The sequence below is a fragment of the Equus asinus genome, chromosome 21 (genome assembly GCF_041296235.1).
Source record: "Equus asinus isolate D_3611 breed Donkey chromosome 21, EquAss-T2T_v2, whole genome shotgun sequence".
Taxonomy (NCBI): Eukaryota; Metazoa; Chordata; class Mammalia; order Perissodactyla; family Equidae; genus Equus; species Equus asinus.
In genome coordinates, this window is record NC_091810.1 from 28656848 (window position 1) to 28679099 (window position 22252).

Genomic DNA, 22252 nt, shown 5'->3' on the forward strand with positions numbered 1-22252 from the left:
CTTGGTTTCCTCTTCTATCTAATGGGAATGCTAATTGTCTTAATAGCTAACGTTTGGTAAGTGCTTACTGCATACCAGGCACTGTTGTAGTGCTTTACATGTCGCATAATACCCATTGCAACCCCATGAAGTACAACTGGGAATAATAAAATGGGACCTTCCTAATAGGGTGTGACGTATTATGAAGTGAGATAGTTCATGAAAAACATTTCACACACTATCTGGTACATTATAAGACCTCAATAAATACGTGTTGTCAACAGTGGTTGTAATAGTTATCTATTGCAGGGTAACAAATTGACCCACAATTTAGTGCTTTAAAAAATAAAAACTTACATCTTACACAGTTTCTGAGGGTCCAGAATCTGGGGGAAGCTTAGCTGGGTGGTTCTGGTTCAAGGTCTGTCTCTCATGAGGTTGCAGTCAAGCTGTCGACCAGGACTGCGGTCATCTGGAGATGCATTTCAACAGTGGTTCACTCACAGGGCTGTTGGCACGGCTTCAGGTCTTCACTGGCTGTCGTCGGGAGGCCTCAGTTCCTCACCATGTGGGCCTCTCCCAAGGGCTGCTCAAGACGTGCCAACCGGCTTCCCCCACAGTGAATGATCAGAAAGGAGGGGACGGGGAAATGAGGAAAAGATGGACACTGCAGTGTTTTTTATAACCTAATCTTGGAAGTGACCTACCATCACTTCTACCACATCCTGTTAGTCACACAGAACAGCCCTGGCACAGTCCAAGAGGGGACTACACAAGGGTGTGAATACCAGGAGGCAGTGGTCGTTGGGGCATCTTGGAGGCCGATTCCCACAGTGGTACTTGAGTACTGTTGGGTACTCTATCTCTAAGTGTGTGGAGTCACATCCCAAACCGTGAAGGTGGAGAGCTCACCAGAGACCCTAGGAAGACTTCCCTGGAATTAAAGATTTGCACTGAATGCCTACCCCCTGAGCAATCAGTAATATGGGTACATTTTGTAGGGTAAGTGTAACCCCATACATGAGTGGGGAGTATTGTCTGTGACTTTTTATCTGCTTGCCCCGAGATGGTGCCAAACACTTGTGTTTGCCCCTCTGCCATTTGAGCATCCTACGTTTTACTTTAATATTCCGGTATGTATTTTTGATCTCCCCCTACTGCAAGCACAGCTCATCTTACAGTCTGTTCTAAAAGTATATAGCAACCCCTAGCTAAAGGTTCATTTCATTACAAACTGGCTGAAGGCACTGAATTTAGATTCAATCCCCAGTCTGAGTGTTTCCCCCCAATTTTCTGGGGACAGATTCACTGCAATATTCCCTTAAATGGATTTTTTGGCCTTTCTCTCAGGCCTGCATTTGACATTTTCTCAAGAATGTTTATTTTTTAATTTACAACTTTGAGAGGTTTATTTTATGAGATGGGTTTTATGCAACAAAATCTAATGGGTTCAGAGAGGGGGAAAATCCCTGTGAATTTGAAATTGACTGCCATGAGGAGGAATTATTCATTTCATTTGTTGGAGAAAAATGACAGCTAACATGAAAGCAGAAAGGTTTCAGGTCTCAATTCACAGATGGAACAAATCGCCTTTCATAAGTCAGCACGTTGGGGTTTCGTGTTTGCTGTAAATATCTATTTGTGAGGCTTTTGGAAGGACGTGATTAGGGTGTGAGCTCAGTGGAGGATTTTCACAGGGTCCACTTGGCTAAAGGGGCCCTTTGAATTAAAACAAAAGAAAGTGAAGGCTCTTGCCTCATCAGAACATCAGAGCTTGGAATCCGATGAGCATGTCTTGTATTCCCTTTCTTCTTTCTGGGGCTGGTGATCCCTTCTGTTTTTCAAAAAGAAGATGCCTGGATACTTAATGCCTGGGCTTGCTCCTTCTAATAATATAATGGTGAAATATTAACTTATCAAAGTGCTGGGAGCTTTAATAACCGTTCTCCCCTGACTCTTTGAGCAGAAAGGACTGGAAAAATCGCCATGCTCCCATTTTCACCCTAGCTCCCCATACCACTCCATTAATTTCCAGGCATCGGCCTTCATTAGCGACCCCGTGGCTGAAGGACTGTGTTATGAGGCTGCAAGGTCGTGAACCGCACCATCTACCCCTTGGTTCATTTCACAGCTTGCTCCTTTCTTAATGCCTTACGGCTCATTTTTCCCCCTTCACTTGGCAAGAGGGACCTTTCCCAGGGCCTAAAATGGATGGGTCTCCCGCTGGTTCTCTTTTGTTTAATGCCTCTCTATTCTCTGAACTTAAAAGTGTACGCCGTCACCATAATAGTAGCATTTGCTCTGCACTCTCACCACAAATGAAGGTTGGGTTGCAAGGAAATTATGAACCCGCGGTGTTTTAACATAGGCATTTTTCTTACCCAGTCAATTTTTAAATGAAGATGGAACACGAGAGGATGACCTTATTATGCAGTATGTTTACTCTAATCTGTAAACCCCATGGTGGAAGATGGTACTTGGTGAGTTTAATGTGCTTGACCTTTTTTCATAAAGAGGGTAATTATGAGATGTGATTATATTTTCCCACTGACCGCTGTGGTTGGCAGTTTGCTTTAGAAATCCTGTGTGTATAAAATAAACTTCCAAAGCTGATAGAAACAGGGGAGGCACACCTGCTAAGCGCTGGGATTTCTCCCATCTGTCTGGATGGCAAGCCATTGTTACCTCTGACCATTTTCTTTGGCGATTGGCAAGCTGGGGAAGACCATAGCCACTTCTAAAAGTGCCCACCAAGGTGGCAATGCAAGCAGACCTAAAGGATTTTTCCCTTAAAAGAGGTCCTAGGTGCATAAAGGAGTGATTTAGAAACATTGGTGATAGCAGGGTAGCATGGTGGCTAAGAATATAAACTCTAGATCCGGGCGGGTTTGGATTTGAGTCCAAATTCTACTACCTATATATGTGTGACTAGTATATTAGTTATCTATTGCTATGTAACAAATTACTCCAAAATCTAGTAGCTTAAAACAACAAACATTTATTATGTCACACAGTTTCTGGAAGTCAGGAATCCCGAGTAGCTTAAGGCTGAGTGGCTCTGGTTCAGAGTCTCTCGCAAGGCTATAGTTAGCTTGTTGCCTGGGGCAGCAGACATCTGAGGCTTGCCTGGGGCTGGAGGTTCCACCTCCCAGTTCACTCTTAAGGCTGTTGGCTAGAGGCCTCAGTTCCTTACCACATGGGTCTGCTCATGACATTACAGTGGGCTTCTGTGAGAGCAGGTAATCCGAGAAACAGAGTGCCTAAGGTGGAAGCCTTAGTGTCTTTTATACCATAATCTCAGAAGCGACATACAGTCACTTCTGCTGTATTCTGTTGGTCACACTGACCAGCCCTGGTACATTATCCAAGACTGTGAATACCAGACAGGGCCCATTGGGGGCCATTTGGAGGCTGGCTACCACAATCAGGCAAGTTACTTCTCTGAGCCTCCATTTCTTCCTCTGTAAAATGAGGAAAATAATACTTCAAGGGTTATAGTGAAGATTGAATTTTAATGAAAGTGCTTAGCACATCATCTGACTCTGGATAAACTCTATTATTTTTATCATTGTCATCATTGTTGTCAATATCTACTCTGTAAATGTCTATAGTGTTTAAGTGGGCCTATAGATCTTCAGTTCCTGGTTTTTTCCCTTTCTGCTGCTAATAATCCTCCCACCTCCTTGAATTTCACACTCTTTCATTCTTTCTTAGCTGCCCATAATTGAACCCATCAGAATGTCAGTACCTAAAGTCAGATGGCCAAGTCTTCACTGGCTGACATTGAGGACATGGTTAACAGTAGAATTTGCAGAGAACTTGCACAAAACATTGGCCATATCATTAAAACAATGAGAAAAAAAATTTTCTGCAAATGAGTTTTTGGTTAGAGAACTAATACTGGAGTTTGAGAAAAAGAGAACAAGGGCAAAGGAAGAAAGTAACAGTGGAAAGTTGTAGAAGATGCCTTCTCTTACTAAATAGGATTCATCTGTATGCACATACCCCTTTAAGGATCTGATAGGATCTTTGGACTTTCTTCCTGGAATAAAGCTCATGTGCATACATCCAAGCTGTCATAGAATTTTAAGAGATTCCTGGCTCCCATCTCTTCACTCCAGGTTAATCAACTCAATCTATATAATAAGAGCAAGAATGCAATAAAGGCCAACATATTATGTGGAGTTCTAATGCATATTTTTTTGTAAAGTGAATAGTGATTTGGTGTTCCTTTGTACCCGTCAAACCATCATTTATACAGCTACATGTATCAGACTTTGGGTGTTTTTGACCATTTACTTGCTACTCCAGCTTTCCAAACGATGCCAGCTACCCATAATTTGTTTTTCTCAGCCATGATGTAATCATTAAGTTGCCATAATGAAGATTGAAGGTTTAATAATGGGAAGTGTTACAAATTCCAATTTAATCATTCCTAAATTGATTAGTGACTTTCCCCAAATGCCCGGCCGTGGAAAAACAGAGGGCGAAGAGAGACGAAGTGCTGTGGTCCGAGTTTGATAAATGGCGCTTTGGTGCAGCCGTAATTGAGTTATTGAATTTACTCATCTTCCAAATGATGTTTGCATTGTCTCGGCCATATGTGTTGAGGGCCAGAGAAAGGTCATTAGAAGCTTTAGGCCGGGGGCACGTATGGGTTACAGCAGTTTTGAACAGCGACATAGAGGTTAGTCAATTAAAAGAAACACCCAGCTCAAGGTGTCCCGGAGCCTCCTCCCACAGAGTGGTCAGTGGCGAAATCCCAAAGGCCTCTTTAAAAGAGTCTGAAGATTCTGTAAGTAAATATCTACTCTTGGCCTCGGGCTATTTAGCCCCTGACAAATGACATGAGAGAGCCCCTGCGGGCGGATTTGAAGGAAAGGACACCTATAAACAAATCCAGCGCTGGCAGCTCTAACAAAGCCAGAATTGAAATAATTAAACAACAGCCCTGGCCTAGCTCACCAAGAGATGAGCTGTGTTGTTTTCCGCATTGCTTCACTAATGCCAGGTGTGAACTTTTTAACTCTTGACATAGATTTTTCTCCACAATGGTATCTTAAAAACAGTAGATCCGTGATACACTTCAGTTTGAAAAGTTCTGAGAAAAGTTCTTGGTTTTTTCCCCCTGTAGCCCACTCACTTAACCCTGTCTTTGCCCATATTCCAGTCAGGTGTGAACATTAATGCCATGTGTTTCAATGTTTAGTAAATAGCCTGCCTTTTTCTCTGAGCCTATGTATATAGCTGTCATACAATAGAAATTTTAATCTAAGGTTATTTTTACAAATCCTTTAGAATTCATATAAATAAGCATTCCAAACCATAGGGGCTAAAGCCAGGAGCCGTTTTGCCTGGGACCTAGAAAAGACATACCTTGAGAATGTAGACCACAGAGGTCCCGAAGAGGGGAGAAGGCAGTGACAGACAGCAAGGGAGTCCCAGCCCTCTTTGAGAGTTAATCCAGTGAGGAAGGCTGAGTGAGTCCAGCTGCCACTTGGCATGGTGAGGGCCGTGTGACTACATGGCACTGGGCCAAAACGTGCATATGGCGGACACAACTCATTTGACAAGCCACCTCAGAAAACTGTCTGCTTTACCTTCATACAAATACAGTATTCTAGAACCCCCTGAAAACACACCATATGCATTTCCCCAAATCAGCTTATGGATTAATTTGTGAAACATAGATACTGTATAAGTTCCCTAGGGCTCCCATAACAAACTGAGTGACTTAGAAAAGAGAAATTTATTGTCTCAAAGTTCTGGAGGCTGGAAGTTGGAAATCAAGGCGTTGGCAGGGCCACGCCTTCCCCCCTCCCCCCCCCCCCCCGAAAGCTGTAGGTGACTCCTTCCTTGCCTCTTCCCAGCTTCTGTGGTTTGCAATTCTTTGGCGTCCCGCAGCTTGTAGATGCATCCCTGCCATTCCCTGTCTTCACATGGCCTTCTCCCTCTGTGTCTTCACATCCTCTTCCTCTATGTCCAGAGTTCCCCTTGTTTATAGGGACATCGGTCATACTGGATTAGGGCCCACCCTAATGACCTCATCTTAACTTGATTACCTCTAAAGACCCTATTTCCAAATAAGGTCACCTTCTGAAGGACTGGGGGTTAGTACTTCAGCATCTTTTTAGGGGACACATTTCAACCCCTTACAGATACTAAGTTTAAAAATTACACAACTATCTAAATTCTTTCTTCTTGTTATCCAGGTCAATTTGGAATGTGTTTCTCCCAGATAGTTCCATTGATACTTAATTTTCTGGATGTTTAAGGGGAAAAGAAAGAACAGCGAGTGCTAATGATTGACCCTAAAAATGTCCCTTGGTGATTTGTTGGTTTGGATGGTTGGCTCAATGGGTCTTGGGTCCCTGAATTTAGGCCCAAGTTACCCAGTTCAGATGGCTTCAGCTCCAGGTTATAGATTTCACTCCAACCCTGGCTGGCTTCTCTAGATATATGGACCATTGTTTCCAGAAGGGCTTGTCAAAGAGCGTATAAGTTTCTCCCTCCCATTCCAGAATGGCATCCACAGCATATGGCAGGCAGTAGGTGGGAGAGAAGAGCTACAGACCTAGATTCAGATCCTGCTGCTGCCTCTCATCCGCTGAGAGACCCTGGTCCTGTTACTGCTGAATGACCTTGATCATGTTACTCAGCTTTCCTGAGCCTTTGTTCCCTCATCCGTAAAAATCAGAGGATGAGGTCCAAATGAGATGGTATGAGCAAGGTACTTAGCAAATAGCACAGGTTAATCAAAAGTTATTTTCTCAAGCAGCCCATCTTTTGTATAGTCCTAGAGCATGCTGCTATAAGTTTAACTGTCATTAACACCATACTTTACAGTTTACAAATCATTTTTACTTATTATTATGTTTAATTTATATTTATTGGATTGATGGACACTATTTAAAATATAAAAATGCTTCTTTCCGATTGTTGACAACTAGTGGCCATAACTGTGAATCTTCCTATGTTAAATATTTTAATTATTTTTTTTAGCAAACAGCCACAGTTAGCAATCTGAAAGCTGATATCATACTCCCATGCAGTGGTTCTCAGCTGGAGGGGATTTTGCCACCAGGGGACTTTTGGCAATGTCTGGAGACATTTTCAGTTGCCACACCTTGGGGGTGGGGGTAGTAGGTAGATGCCCGTAGTAGGCAGAGGCCAGAGGTGCTGCCCAGTGTCCTACAAAGCACAGGAGAGCACCTACAATATAGAATTATGCAGCCCAAGATGTCACTAGTGCCAAGGTTGAGAAACCCTGCTTTAGGCTCCCAAGATATTTTCATGAGTAAGTGCTCCCCTTTAATCAATGAATCCAATCAGAAAATGGATGCCGTGTAAATAGCACTTTGTTTTCTTTCCATCCTGCAAAGAAAACTATTTAAATCAGAGGCAATATTTTCTAATGTTAGGAAAGAAAAAACACCCTGCAGCTTAAGTCAATAAGCATTTGATGAATACATTATCCCTGGGGTATTGTGTTGCTGATAAATGACAGCTGTGGATGAACCTGGCACTCAGGCCAGGCTTTAAACATTAAATGGCTGAAGCTTTTGGGCTGGCTCCTACATTCAGGACGATTGCACAGTGAGCAAGCACACAGCATTGGTGAATTTCACTCAGAGCTGACCAAATGGTAGAGCCATCCCCAGGAGCACACCTGCCCCGGCATGGTGGGAGAATCCGAGGTCACCGTGACTCCAAATAATGTGACCTTCAAAATATCGGAAGGCTGGTGGCTGGAGTTGCTCAGACTTAATTTATCTTAAAGTGCTAAACCCTTTTTCTCTTTTTCAGAAAGAAAATAGATATTTGGTAGAATCAGAATGCCTAGTAATAATAATACTAGGAGTCAGGCCCCAGCCAAAAGTTGATGTGCTGCTGCTTCTTTGAATCTCACAGCAGCTCTTTTGATGGAAGTGCTGATGATCCCATTTCACAGTTGCAGAAACTGAGGCGCTGAGATTAGGTGACAAGCCCAGGTTTATGCAGCTGGTAAGTGGCAGAGCCACGATTAAATCTAGGATTGCTGCCTCCAGATCCCCAATTTAACTCCTGGTTCAGATTTGCATCAATTGATACAATGAGAGAGTTTGGGAGGGAGCTTTTAATAATTAAAGACCGCTGTCTGCAGTTGAGTTATATGCACAGCATGTTAGACACCTGTTTTCGTTCTATCCCCATGGTCGTGGTGCCTCTTATGCATGATAAATCTTGGAAAACTTGGTTTGCCTTTTACAGCCTAGAAGATAGGGTGTGTGTTTGCCAAACATGAGGCGTTCAGGTGCCATCTTCACTGTGTGCCAGTTTCCCATTGACATGTACCTGTTCACGTTCATTTCCAGATAGTTTTAAGTGACTCAAAGCCAGAAAACTGAGTGCCTATTTTTCAGGGTGAGAGAGAGAGAAGAGGCGCTTAAAACAGCACAAATTTATCTTAAGGTTCTGGAAGTCAGTAGTCGAAAATGTGTCCTGCTGAGTTATAGTCAAGGTCTCCGCAGGGCCACGGTCCTTTCTGGGGGCTATAGAGGAGAATCCACTTCTAAAGGCGGCCTGCGTTCCTTGGCTCATGGCCCCTTCTTGCATCCTCAAAGCCAGCAACGTTAACGTCTCTCTCCCACAGTCACATCTTCTTCTACGTCTGTCTTCCATTTTTCTTCTGTTGAAATAAAATACACACAACATAAAACTTACCATTTACCCATTTTTAACTGTATGGTTCAGTAGTGTTAAATATATTCACATTGTTGTGCAACCAATTTCCAGAACTTTCTCATCTTGCAAAACTGAAACTCTGTCCCCATTAGACAACTACCCCTTCTCTCCTTCCCCAGCCCCTGGCAATCGCCATACTACTTCCTGCTTGTAGGAATTTGACTACTCTAGATACCTCATATAAGTGGAATCATACAATATTTGTCTTCTTGTGACTAGCTTATTTCACTTAGCTTGAGTAGCTATATTTTAAATGGAAATTTTCTCTAACTTCTGGAAATGGAAAATTAGTAATATTTGTCGTAAAAGAAGGAATAACCGTGAGAATGAAACCAGCCCATTATTAGATGCTTGCTGGGTTCTGTTGTCTGTTGTGCGCTAGCATGTCCTTATCTCCCTTTGAGATGAGCAGATATTAGCGAGGTGCAAGATATATCAGCACCAAACTGAGACACTCACCTTTTCATAATCTGGAGGATAGCAAGACGTTTGAGAAAGCAAAACTCGCTTGTTCTGCGATTCAGTGTTCATTCAAAGCCTGTGCCTGTACGACTTAGAAAGAGCTCAGGTGCTACTGAGAAGCACCACTGTAAAACATCCAGGTTGGAAAGAAGAAATGGGCAGGAACAGTGAATAAGCAAACAGTCTCAGCGGAGAAACAAATCCCGTTCGTGGAGCATCGGAGTGTCTGTGCTGTCGAGTGCACTGAAACAAGAGAGTGGCTCTACCATCCTTCTTTCCTTCACCTGTGCAGATTCTGGTTGATCGTCAGCTATGTGTCTCCAGGTGGTAACAAAAAGCAGTTTAATTCCCCATGAAAATTAGGACTTGACCTGACTCTCTGCCTTTACTGTGAGTACCTGGTGGTTGGAAGCTGCTCGTTAATCCCTTCGTGTCATCCCTAGAGATCACCAACCTTAAAATGAATCTCCAGTCGTGCACCATCTCTGCAGCGGGGATCAGATGGGGTCTGGTGACAGGCCCTGGATTATGGCTGTAGACAATAAACTGTGGGTATTTCAGCAGAAAATCCAAGATAAATTCCTGGGGACCCATTTTTGCCCCTCTTTAGAATCTACGCGATGCCTTACCAAGACAGAATGAAATGATGCGGCACTTAACATGCTGTAGGAGAAAGGGGAAAAAAATCCTTGTTTTTCTTTTCCTAGAAAGTCTACATACATTTCTGCGTAGTTTTTTTATGTACTAGAATATTCTTCCATTCCTTTGTTAGTTAAAACTGAATCCAGAGACCTTATTAGGGGTGAATGGTTTTAAACAAGAATTATGTTGCAATGAAGTTTTTGAATTCACATCAAAGCAATGTGAATGTCACTAAAAATTCATTCCAGAGTTTCTGCGTGTTTAGGGAGAAGACGAAGATAAGTCCAGAACCATTTCTAGGTCCTGTGCATCTTTTAGGACTCCCTCTTTCACTCACACTGTGGACCAGCCCCACCCCCAACTTAATGGCCTCACTAAGGATTCTCTCCTGGGTCTGAATCCTCACCTTGAATACCCTAGGCGAGATCAGAGGTCATTAAGGAAGCCCGTTGTTCTAGGTGAGGTTTCCTTGTCATTTCATTCCCAACTCTCCGAGACACATCCACCCTGAGTCTCTTGCCTTTTGTTGTTACTAATTGGCTTTTTCTTATGATCACAGATTTACCAGCCCTTTAAAAGAACTCCAGGGGCCCTTACCTCCTTTTATCACACTCTCTTGTAGTCCTACCCAGTGATAACTGTTTGCTTGGGGAGAGAAGGAACTTACTTTTGTTGGTCTTTTCAGATAGGATACCATATGTCAAATTTGTAAAATCTTGTTAACATTGTGTTTTCCTCGCTAGAGAATTACCCTCTAGTAGGGGAAAATGGAACTGCCAATTACAGCAGACTCCTGCTGTGAATAAACTGGTGTTATAGTCCCAGACATCAGGCTGTGCAAGGAGAGAGCCCCTAGTTGCCTTTCCTTTCTTGCCCGATAGACAAAGCTTTAGCGTAAAGCATAATTAGCTCAACTGACATTCAGGAAAATACAGTCTTCAGTGTCTGTTTATATTTTAAGGTATTCTTATTTTGGAGACATAGTCCAAAGCCTTCTTACAATTTATTCGTTGATGTAAAATTCAGTCAACTGGAGGGCAGAATTTGCTTAAAATGTTCAGTGTGTATTTCAAAAGAAAGTTAAAGGAATCTACCTAGTGACCAAAGAAACTGATGGCATATCAGCCTGCAACTATTAAACAAGAAACCATAAATCCCCATGGCAGTAGAACTAGTAAATTTTTTAAGCTGCCTCCTTGGGGGGGAATTTTGATCCTACACTAAGTTCTTAATTTTATTGGGACAGAGATATTGCAAAAGGAAAATTGTTTCTCTGGCACTAAACACAAATAATGTACAACAATAACCGTGACTTCCCAGTCGCCGTTTTCTGATCTTCAGACCAGGTTCACCTCATCATTGTGTGGCGGCCTGGTCTTGCTCCTCAATTTTGGTCCCTTCAGAGGTTTTTCCTTAAAAAAATTAGAAAGGGATGTTTTGTTTTGTTTCATTTGGGGTTTTGTTTCCCAAATCCCCTCCTCGAATTCTACAGCCTGGAAACGAGTGATTTGGTGGATGTTCAGACCACGTTCTCTATCACCAAGCCTCAGGAAGGTGTTAGAAAGAGGATGATTGATCTGAGATGAAGGAAGGAAAATGTATAGAAAAAGAGGAGAGGCTGAGATTGAAAATGCAAAAACTAAAGAACACAAAAGAAGGTATACTTCATCATTCGTGAAATATTGAGTATGTACCAGGCACCCGGGTAGGCTCTGGGGGAAGCAGTGGATGCTGCATCAACTCTGCCTGTGAGCACTTCCGTTGTAGGTTGGGAAAGAGAGGATGCATACTCTATTCCAACATCACTAAGACTCCTTCCATTACAGTTAATCAACCTAGGGATACTTAGCAGCTGAAACTGTGATCAAGGGTGTCCAGAAACCTAGGAGAGCAGAATCTGTGTTCCAAATAAAGAAAGAGACACCCTTCTCTAGGTTATAAATCCTCTTACAGTAATTTCCAAATAAGAGGAATATCTGTCATCAGTAGCAGCCAGTGTGATAAACTGGCTCCTCATTCTGCTGGTATCTTGGGTTGTCTTAGGGACAAAAACCTCTTGACACTGAGAAACCAGGCAGCTTCCAAACACTGTGTCATGAGTCAGTCTTTTCTGTCTGAGGGTCTCAGCTGTCTGCTTCTTGATTTTGCTAGATCTTTTCTTCCCAAGTCTGACAGAGGAAGAATGGGCCCTGCTTGAGGTCACAATGCAGTGAGCCCCAGGAGAGCAGGAATTCTGCCACTGCTCCCCCGACGAGGTGGCCACTTCTTTCTGTAGCTGGCCTTCTCTCCTCACATGTAGGCACACCTCCCTTGCAAGGCTCATACTTTGTCCTCACGTGGCTCTTTGCCTTTTCTTTTCCGTCGTTGTTGGTCCCAACAGGGAGTAGTCACAAAACAGCAGAGCAACCAAAGGCAGTGGTCTGTTTTAGTGGTCAAGAACACAGCTTGGAAGCAAGACAGACCTGGGCATGAATCCTGATGTGGGGCATAATACTTAGTGCCTCTAAACTTCTCGTTCTCATTTGTAAAAGTGTGACCAGTAATGCTCATGACAAAAGGGTGTTGAAAAACATTCAACGTGATAGTGTGTGCAGAATGCTTAGCATGGTACCTGGTGTCTGGTGGTGGCCACTTAAATGGTTGCAGCCACTGATATTGTTAATCGAGAATAGGGATAGCTGCCTAATGGTACAGGCAGAGCCATCAGGAGTCCAAGAGCGGAGGCTTGATTTTCTCTTAACGTGCCATTATATCCAAACAAAAATGCTGTAGACTTCTTGTTACATTATACCATAGGAAGACAACTTCTTGACCTTAAATGGAATCAAGTTCCTTTTTAAAGGTTCACAAGCTATATAACACTTTAGTGATGAAATTATGATTTGACACCTCTAGAGCTAAATTACCATTCAGATTGTTTTGAGCTGATTACCCTTGCCTCTCAACGAGAGACCTTCGTGATCAAAACTATGAGCATGAAGAACAGCGTTGTTGCAAACGCGTAATCTGTCTGACACCTTGCTTTTTATATAATTGAAAGAACACATATCCCAATTTACGCTCAAGCAAAAATGACATACAGTATCAATGTGAAACATGAAAGATGAACTCTAATTTTTTTTCCTCGTTAATGAATATTGAGCAAATAAATAGAGCATTTCAGGATCCCGGAATATATGGGATTCTGTGTATTTATTTTCTTCATTACTCTGGCCACAATGTCACCCAAGAGTATCTCAGAGATGACAAGCAGGCAGTTAAAGACAGCTCTGTCCAGGCCCTGGCCCTGCCAGAGTGAATTATGGCCGTGTCTCTGGCTGCCTCACGGCCGAACCTCTGTCCTTGGGGAACATCTGGCTGTGGATGACTCGGCAGTTGCTGTGACATGTACTTTTTCAGGCGTGTGTGACATGTCTGTGATATGATGCATCCACTGGCCACAGAACCATCCAGATGACTTAATATTGTCTCCAGATCTCTCTTTGAAAGAGCAAATCAATAATCTACGTGAAAAGTTTGGGATTTCGTGTCCAGATTATCTTGAGAGCTTTATGGTTGGGGGTTGCTGAGGGGGAGATGGTGTCTAAACAGATGAATGAAGCAAACTACCTGTTTTTAACATAAACTCATGAGGTAATCAACGCCTCATACACTCGTGCGATGGGTTCCGTTAACACAGATCTTTCTGGGTTTATTCAGTTAAATGGGGGGACGTGTCTGAAGGATTTCTTTTAAGATTTCTGGGGTCTCCAAACTCATACTGCCTCTCCTAAGTTTATACAGCTTCCTGAATTATGTGCCAAATTAGCTAAGGATGGCTCTTAAATGCTAAAAATAAAAACATACACATGTAGCATAGGCCTGACAAATGGTTAGCTCTTTTCAAGCCTGACTGTTTTCACTGAAATGAATTATAGGGTTTAGATTTTCAACCATTTCCTAACATGATCGGACGAGACCCAGTGCTGGTCTCTGTTGATTCATTCGTTCTGAGACCAGCGACACAAATTATAATGAGTAATAGTAAATATAACGTGAATCCCTGTATTCATGCCTAATCCATGGACAAGCTGTGTTAAATTCATTTACTGGTGAAAAGAAGCGTTGTTAATTTGTTTCTTCGTTCTTATCAATTAAGAAAGCTTACGAAGAGTACACCATATCACATTCAATGTTAAAACTCTTCATTTAGAAAATACGGACGTCATAAAGAAAGAAAATGATTGGGCTACACTTGCCAGATAGATAATATGCTCCCTGAGGAGAAATTAAAAATTCCTTCATTTGTAAGAAACCTGTAGTTTCCAGGGGATTGTCAAGATGAATCAGGATTGGAGGCCTCAAACTGTTGGTCCTATTTACTTTGGTTTTAATGACTCCCAACAGATGAGGGGCTAGTTGGCTTGCTGACTGGGTCAGTAATGACCTTCGGCCATTGCGATGGAAAAGAAAGGTCATCCTGTGGAGGACACAACTCATAGCTCAGGCCGTAAAGATCACGGAGAGAATGTTAGCGTAGAGCATTGTTTTCCAGTCATCATTCTCTCACCTATTGATGTTTTTTTGGTCAGTGACAGGATTCTTTTGCTCATTTTCTTTTGCTGTTAATTCTCAAAAGCGACAAACTTTTAGTTGCATAAAACAACAACAACAAACAAACACCCTCTATGTATGTATGAGAATGCTAACAATAGTGCAGTCTGCCATCTTCCATACATACATGTTGTCATCTGCCTTTCTTTATTGAAATGGGAGATGCGCGGAGCTCTCGTGGAAAGGGTATGGGTGGACTTTCACAGACCGACATCTGGATGTGATTGCTGACCACCACATACTAGTGGGGTGACCCTGGAAAATTTGCTTAACTGCTCTGAGTCCCGGCTTCCCCATCTGTGAACTGGGAATAAAAGAAAGTGCATAAGTCCTAAAGTTGTTTTGAGGACTAAGTGAGATCGTGTAGCTAAGTCTTCTTGCACTGTGCTAGTATATGGTAGGTGTTCGGTAAATCCTCCTTTGCCATGAAAGCCTCAAATAAACACCAACGTTGGAAGAAAATTACTTTAAATGGAAAAAAGATTCAAAAATATCTGCACTAAGGCATAGGACCCATTCACAGGGAATTACCTGAACCTGTAAGATAAACTCATTTAGATTTGTTCAAAGCAGCAGAAGAAACCATCACTCGGAGGTGGCCAGTCTCTGAGACAGGTGTTGGCCTCACATTTGGGAGCAGTCAGTTAACAGCCCTTATAGCACCTGCTGGACACCAGAGTTGAGTCCACCCACTAGACTACCATGGTGCCTCCTTTTTTCTGAGTGTGTCAATAAAGAAAGCAAAGCCACCCCAAAGAAGACTGCACCCAATGGCTGAGGACCCCATTTGGAGGGTCCACTACATTCAGTCCTTCAAGGGAGAAAAAGGTAAAAAGCAAGGGCAGGGCACGTTTTTCTCCATTGATAACCATACTCTAGGTCTGTGCACCAGAGTGCCCCTCCAATTTCCGTGGCAGAGCTGCTGCTGGCTCTGCCGTTCCTCATTCCTGGGATGGCGGGCACTGGGTTAGCAGGATGATGGGAAACACTGCCCATAGGACAGGGGCCCGGTGTGGAAGAAGAGGTCAGTGGGAGCCCAGGGGGCACCTGGGAACAGCAGGCACTCTAGCAATATGACTGTCTCCAACACCCCCTGAATTAGTTGTAGTTAGAGTGGAACAAAAATGTATTGGGTCTTTCTTCACCCAACAAATACCATTTATTCACCAACACTATTCTTCTGTTCTTGAGCCTTGATACCTCTCTGAATTTGAGCTAAGCTGAAATTTCTCCCCCATCTCACTCCACCTCACCCCCCAACAAGAGACTTTTTCAAAATAGGCATTTTACTTTAGTGTCCTAGCAGGATGCATATAATTTATTTATTTACTTATTTATTTGTTTATTTATAAATGTGTGGAGGTTTCCCTAACAATGGGCCGCATCAGAGCTTTTCTTTCTTTTTTTTTAGTGATTGGCACCTGAGCTAACAGCTGTTGCCAATCTTTTTTTTCTTTTTTCTGCTTTTTCTCCCCATATGCCCCCAGTACATAGTTGCATGTTTTAGTTGTGGGTCCTTCTAGTTGTAGCATGTGGGACGCCACCTCAGCATGGCCTGATGAGTGGTGCCATGTACGCGTAGGATCCAAACCGGTGAAACCCTTGGCTGCCGAAGCAGAGCACGTGAACTTAACCACTCGGCAACCAGGCCAGCCCCCCTATAATTTAAATGTTAGTATGTAAGTACTGTGATTTCCTTTTTAATTTTTCCACTTCAAGTGTGTGGAGACCATCCTCTCAAAATTCACAGAAGAAATTCATAGCCACGTCTCTGTGGCTCAATTTTACATCTTGCTAGGTGGTGGTGGTATGATGGTCGTAGTTGTCTTGAAAGCAATTGGCCTAACCTATCAAAGGATGGATAAATGGATGCCCTTTCTCTTAACTTCCATTTATACATGAAAGTGTTATTTTGGTTGGAGACCTATGTCTCTTTACTGTCTATCAGCAATTCGTTCTTCCAGAAAAAAAGGTCGGTGTCATCTGCTTCAAATTCGAAAATATGACCATTTATTTAAAATGTTAGTAGTTCTTATAGCAGATAGTTTTTTAAAAATATGATTCTCTTTTTTTTTTTTCACCGATAGACATTATTTTGTTTTACTTGTGTCACATCTTTACTCAACCATAAATGTAAACCTTGATTGCATCTTAGGAAAATAAGATTGGTCTACTCACCCAGGACTTTGTTAGGGTGGGCAAAGCTAAAATGAAAGCTGCTCTGATATCATAGTGAATAAGTCAATATTTGCCAACTCTGGGCAAGTCTCACCATCTGACCTTAATTACTCCTCCGGTGGGGAGGGTCTCACCATGATACCGAGGGAAACATACACAGCTTTCTTTCTCCTAGATATCCAAGAAGCTAACGTTTATATTAGACTGTATGGACAGTGTATTGCGTTTTTACCCTAACACCGTTCCAAGAAAGCAAAGAACATCTTCTGACTACTACTAATTTAGTTTTAAATGTATTTCTCCCTACCACCATTACTGCTGTTTTTTAAGCTCAGAAGAAATGGTGATTATTTATGCAGGGTTTGTGCTCCCTCTGCTGGTTCTGTAATTAACTAATAAGTCTAATTCCCATAACTATGCTGATGTCATCGATTATTTTTGTGCATGGATGTGGAATTACCCAAATCAGCATGTTCTGTTCAGACATCATCAGGAAAATTAGGAAGAGGTCAGAGGAGGACAGTTGGTCTAGTGAAGAAAATGTATGTTTTGACTTGTCTGCATCTGTGTTTGAAAAACCTAAATGCAGTTTTATGCTTTTATTTGCTCAATGCTAGCGAAAAATGACCCATCGTTGTTAAAACTGGCATATTACATCTCACCCTCTCAGAGGATTTTGGAAACAAATAAGACTTTTTCATTCTTAGAACAAGATTAATTATGATATCTATTTTGCAAGTGAGAAAAACAGAAGCTCAGAAATCATATTCCTTGCTCCTGAGAGCCTCTACAGGCTAAGAAAGTAGACTTCCGCAGGTGGCACATAGTGGCCAATGTCTTGACTGCCTGGATCTGAAATGTCTTTCTTTACAAGTGTGAGGATAGTGGTGGAGCCGTTTCTTAAAGTCAACGTAGCATCATGTCGTCATTAAGAGGTCAGGCTCTATAGTTGGATCAACCGAGGTTGGATTCTGGTTCCAGCACTTACTGTGTGATTCTGAGTAGGTTACCTAACCTTCTCAACGTCACCTTTCTTGTCTACAAACTGGAAGGAATATTCTAGGCAAGAGTTTTTATCTCGTGGGGTTATTGTAAGGATTAAATTAAATAATGCAGAGTAATGCTTAACGCATATTGATGATGATGATCTGAGAATAGGGTTTGGTCATTACTCATGGTGATTCTTTCTTCTACATGAAAACAGCCTCTTTTCCCAATTATAAAAACGTAAACTTATTGTGAAAACTGAGAGGGGGACTCTCAAATGATAAGAGTTCAATTCACCAAGAATATGTGTACGCTACCAAACAAACAGCTTGAAACAGGAGGTACAAAATTGGATGGAACTCTAGGAGAAATCAGCCTGTGCACTAAGAGTGTAGAAGTTCAAGACATATTTCCTAAAGATGATAACTCAATCAGACCAAAACATCAGTGCCAAAAAAAAAATCTTAATAATGAGGAAACTTAAAATCATTTGATATCCCAGTACACAAGAGATGAGATCTGGGTAAACATCCTCTGGATGTTATGTATTCATTTATTTATTCATGCATTTTTTTAATCCACCTGTTTAGTAATGTATACAATAATGCCACACTGTTCCTGTTTATTCTAGAATCTCCTGTTTCTCAGTCAGCACCATGTTCTAGTCATCTCTCCATGGCTATAAATGTAGATCTTCATCATGGTCATGGGCAATGTTATTCTTGGCCTGCTTGGTCCTTAGCATTTATAGATGCTGCTCCACCCACCTTAATGACTGTTCTTAAATAATGCAGATTAATTCCAGTAACAAGCTAGGCAAAGCAAACAGAAGAAGTAAATCTGGAGTGAAGTAGTCCTTCTCGAAGCTAGATATTAGTAACTCTTGGGCTATTCACATCGGCCCCTTTCTATTACCTCTCTGAAGGGACAGTTTGGAGACATATTGATGTCGCCATGCATCGCCTTGCTCAGGTGAGGGAGTGGCAGTCATTGCTAATGGGCTTTGGGTTGGGGAGGGGAAGAGACAGCTAGAGTCTAGGAGAATCACTGCCTCTCCCTGCCCTGAGTTCCTCTGGGCTCTCATTCTCTGGCTCTGGTAGATTTGGTGAGGACTCCTGCGTTTGCATAAGTAGTTATAATTTCAGCAATGTGTATGAAACTCTTCTGAAACATACCTACCTGTGACATGAAGCCCAGGCTTACTGTCCTGCCCAAGGGGCACTGTCTTCTATATTTGTTTTCAAGCTGGTTTAGAAATGGGGAACCTTGGGGCCAGCCCCGTGGCGCAGCAGTTAAGTTCTCACATTCTGCCTCGGAGGCCTAGGGTTCACCGGTTTGGATCATGGGTGTAGACCTACGCACCGCTTGTCAAGCCATGCCGAGGCAGGCATCCAACATATAAAATAGAGGAAGATGGGCACAGATGTTAGCTCAGGGCCAGTCTTCCTCAGCAAAAAGTGGAGGATTGGCAGCAGATGTTAGCTCAGGGCTTATCTTCCTCAAAAAAAAAAAAAAAAGGTGGGGGCAGCTTGTGCTGGAACAGCTTGCTGTGATCTGATCATTTAACTGTAATTTGTACCTGTACTTTTCACGGGCCTTGGCCACCCTCTGCCGTGAAAATATTTGGAATTTATTCTTTAAACAGAGTAGGCCACTTTGGTTGTTGATTTAAAACATGCTAGAGGTTTTATAATGGTTATTTATCTTGGCCAACACTGACCCCTCTGCGAATGACCTGTTGATGTTGGACAAGGATAAGAGGCACTGAATACAATGCAGGAAATGGAAGGAGATCAAAAAGAATGAATATGTTAGCTTAGTAACAATGCTTCGTGGATTCACACGTGCCTGGGAGGTTTTCAGATTTCCATTGTTTGACCCACTTGTAGGAATTAAATTTCTCTTCAGAGAAATTTAAGTTTTTCAACCAGTGCTTTTCATTATAATGTCAACATTGTTGACTTGATAAAATCATTGTAGATTATATAAATTATATGTAGATTTATATGTATGCTAAAGCATAAAGAAATGACTTTGTGTATTTTGAAATTACTATACTTTAAAAAAAAAAAAGGCCTAAGCCATTGTGAAGTGATTCTGTGAAGTAAGTCAATTTCTGTGGACTGTTCAAGAATTAGCAGTAAAATCGTTCATAGGCCTGTCTGCTGGACAAGGGTGTAGCATACTTTCTCCCAACTGTTTTCTCTCATCATCGTACTCCTTTTCTTTCACTTATTCAATCAGAGTGTCTGTTTGTTCGTAGCCCATTCCGATGTCATTTCTCACTGTACAAATGTCAGATATGAGACAGGAGGGCATGCATGTTTGACAGCTGCCCAATAAATTATGCAGAAGAACACATTAAGGACAACTGCAGTGGACTTTCAGAAAAACAGATATGTGGCTGGTTAAAAAGAATTTCCTTTGGAAAGCTCGCTTTGTTGGCGCCAGTTGTTATCTCATGAATGACTTATAAAATTATTCAACCGTATCCTTTTAGTAAAATGTTAGCCTGGTTTTGGGGGGATAGCATTGGGGTAACTCAAAACTTAAAACCAAGTAAAATATGGTGCCCCACAAAGAAAGCTGAAAGGAAATGCCTCTGCTTTGGAATTCCAAGTATTAAATCAATGCATGAATAATAGTACCAGTTGGGGTGGCAGTGGGATGGTCTAGAAGCCTGGCCCAGCCAGAACTGACTTGACCTTACATTTTGTCCCCTGTGAGCATGGAGTTCCCAGCACATGGCTCTGCCCTCAGTGAAGTTAGAGAGAAGCACATTTAAATAAAATTACACAAAGCGTGTATTCCCATATTAGTTTTGGAGAATTCTGTGTGGCAGATATTTTCTGGTTTCTTGGGAGAAAATAACAAGTGATTGTCATCATGTTGGTGGCAGAGAAAAGAAATGTATTTGTTGCTCAACTCTAAATTCACCCGCCCCGTCCCCCGTCTGCCTGAGACCCCACTACTAACCTGCCACATTGACCATGTCTTTGCTTTTATCATGTGTATATTTGTGGGATGGTGGATGGAGATAAGGATTGATTCTGTAGCCGTGAGGCCATTTGTCCTCTTCACAAGGGAATCAGGCTCACCACCGAGGCCTCAGCTGCATCCACGTCCTAACCAGACAAGCCAACTGGCCCGTAAAAACATGGCAGTTTATTTCTTCCATATACTAGTAAAGATGCAATTGTATTTGTCTCTCACAGTTTTCTCTTTGTGTTGACTGTTCGTGCTAGTGATGGATTCCTGTTACTTATGAGAACCATCTTCCCAGTAAACAACATGAGCAGAGTTATCTTTAAATCTATGTTTATAGGGCTGTGTGTGTGATGAGAAGCTGGAATGTCTGTGGGATTCAACAGAGGGAAAGCTGATGACCTAATGTAATATGAAGTGATTACGGTGTGAGTGAGAGTTAGCTGGCGTCGGCAAGCTGGTAGTTGTTTTAAGAAAGGGGAAGTGCTGCTTGAACACAAGTGGGCAGATGTGCTGGAGAAGGAAAGATATTTACCCAGTCAAGCCAAGTCACATTTAGACAGGTAGTCGGCAGCTCAGCCCCTCTTTGAAACCAATTTTGCTTTGGTCTTTTTCTCCTATTTATTTACTCTTTTTAGTGACCCAGTTTGGCGCGTCTTTGCACCATGACCAAAGTGACAGACTTTGGTCTCTGTTGGATTAATCAGTGTGTTCTTTGATCCGTGGCATATGTTCCCTGTAGACATTTAAAGTCAACATATTCAGCATTTGTGGTCTGGTGGTTCAGAGTTGTTAACCGGGCTGACGGACTGGTTTGGGTGTTTGCATCCAAAAGACTCTTCTCCTCTTGGTCCCTCTTAATCCCTCTCTTCCTCTCTCTCTCTCTTCTTCTTCTTCTTCTCCTCCTCTCTCTCTCTCTCTCCTTCTCTTGTGCACACACACATACACACACTTATACATATCCACTCCCAACAACACAAATATTGACTGTACCAATCATTCATTAGCAGTAAAAATTTGAGAGCAATTATTTTTTACTGCGCTTGCCCTGAAAGATACCAGTAATTACTTTATGGCCTGTGGATTTGAGCCAGTTTCGGTGTCCCCAGAGTCTGCTCCCCACCCAAAGAAGTATTTGCAGCTCCGAGGAACACAGCACAGGATGTCGTCTGGCAAGCGGTGCGTTGACATTGTGCGTTGGCTTCTGAAGTGAGACGTCAGGACTCTCCCTGCCACGATAGTGGGTTCTTCCCGACACGGAGTGTACAGGTCAGGCTGGGCGGTGACGGGAGGTCTCCCCGGTGGGCTAGCTCCAAGTAGAGGTGGGCGTGTGTGAAATTGGAGTGTGTCGGCTTTTCTTTAAGAGCATGAGAAATGTTCCAAGTCATCCTAGAAATAAGGAGCCGGGGGAGAACCTTTTTGACCGTGAATTGTGATGGTCTCATCCAGAGGGGCTGGAGGAACTAAGGTCCCTGATGAGCAGCATCAGCCGGTCTTTCCTCTTTAGCCTGTTAGTTATGTCTTTCACAGGTGGGCATGACCCAGCCAGAGTACTCTTGATGCTGTGGGATGGTTTTTATCCTTCTCCTAGTCTAGGTAGAAGAAATACATGAATGCCCCTGGCATTTAGACTTGTACCCTGAAACAACATGAATTTCTTTCAATTTGCAAAGTCCTACAAGTCCTTTGGAGTGTATATACT

The 22252-nt window shown here is 42.4% G+C and overlaps 1 protein-coding gene across 4 annotated transcripts in view; it reads left to right on the forward strand.

Annotated features, from left to right (window-relative positions):
• The window catches only part of PDZRN3 (PDZ domain containing ring finger 3), a 227928-nt gene that overhangs the window by 140296 nt on the left and 65380 nt on the right, over positions 1-22252 (forward strand). The window contains exon 1 of one of the 4 annotated variants that reach the window (XM_014851955.3): positions 21674-21819. The exons of the other annotated variants lie outside the window; for them this stretch is intronic. The gene's annotated coding sequence lies outside the window, so the exon portion shown is untranslated. Of the gene's footprint in view, positions 1-21673; positions 21820-22252 lie in introns of those variants that run through there. 4 annotated transcript variants of the gene reach the window in all.